Source organism: Orycteropus afer, unplaced genomic scaffold (assembly GCF_000298275.1).
Source record: "Orycteropus afer afer isolate SDZICR_OR568_19922 unplaced genomic scaffold, OryAfe1.0 scaffold00073, whole genome shotgun sequence".
NCBI classification, from domain to species: Eukaryota; Metazoa; Chordata; class Mammalia; order Tubulidentata; family Orycteropodidae; genus Orycteropus; species Orycteropus afer.
Window position 1 is genome coordinate 7,357,212 of NW_006921660.1, and position 1,466 is coordinate 7,358,677.

A 1,466-nucleotide genomic window follows, 5' to 3' on the forward strand; every position below is an offset into this window, starting at 1 on the left:
CAGTTTGATAATCTTTTTACTCATGTCTAGAATCCTGAGCTCTTGCCTCTCATACCAGCCTTCCTAAGAGAAAATGCCTCATTTCAAATGTTCATATTGTTGAAGATCAACAATAACTTGATTGGTATTTATTGACTATTAACTAAAGAGAAGCACCAGCTGATGTCTCCATGGAGCTTACAGACTAGTTTTAGGAGAAAAATAACTAAAATTCAACACATATGTGAAAAAGTGGTCTTTAGTGCTGTGAATAAAATAAAGCAGGGTGTCAAAACAGTGCCAGTGATTTAGAGAGGCCATTTACTTCCACATGGTCATGAAATGCCCTCAGAAGATGTGACAATTGATTTCACATATGAATGAATGACTAGGAGCAGCCAGTCTGTGACAATCTAGTGACAAAGTAACCCAGGAACATGGAAGCACAGGGTAAGTGTCTCAAACAGAAAATAAATGTTGGAATCTGTGAGGAGAAATCCTCTCTGAGGGAAGGAATGAGGATACAAAAAACGCAATGCACTGCCATCGAGTCCGATCAGACTCATAGTGAATCCCTGTTGGGTTTGCGAGGTGGTATCACTACAGAAGAAATTGCCCAACCTTCCTTCCGAGGAGTGGCTGGTGGTTTTGAACTTCTAGCCTTCTGGTTAGCAGTCAAATGCCTTAGGCACTATGCTACCAGAGCTCCTGGAATAAGGTTAGGGAGATGGATACAGTCCAGATTTGTGCTTTGAAGACCATTTTCTAAGTGCAGAGGGAAGATATTAAGGCTTTGGACAGAAGAGTGAGGTTAGAACTCAAAGCTCACCATAAGTAGTGACTGATCCTAATTTCCAGTCCTACCATGGCAAATCCAGCTGCAATACTTGAGGTGATGGAGCACAGACCAGTTGGCAAAATTTGTATATGCAGTGGCTGCACAAATCTGAGAAGTGGGAATAATCAACTTTAAAAATTCAGCCACAAGATAATTTAAGTTGTTAAATAACCATTTTTAATTCCTGCATAGGTAAATTTTCTGGGAAAAGAGATAAATGGATCTATAAGTGTTATAGATATATAAAAACATTTTAATAAAATAAATAAAGGTAATAATTCATAACCCCACATATAAATTAATATGTCCAATTTGCTGAATTTTCACCAGCTCTAGTTGTGAAATCTTTTTAATTTTTGGAGATCTGATGGTAATAAAAATGGTACTTCATCTTAGTTCTGGTATCATGTTTACCAGTGAAGCAAAGACCACTTGTCAGTCAGTTTGTCATATTGCAGTGGTTTTCATGTGAAAGTGACACCAGAAGCTATACCAGACTATTTCAAATACCAGCAGTATCACCCAGGGTGGACAAATTTAGTGGAGTTTTCAGATGAAGAAAGACTAAGGAAGACCTAATGACCTATTTCCAAAAAATAATAACCAGTGAATAGCAACAGAACATTATCTGATACAGTGCCAGAGAAAA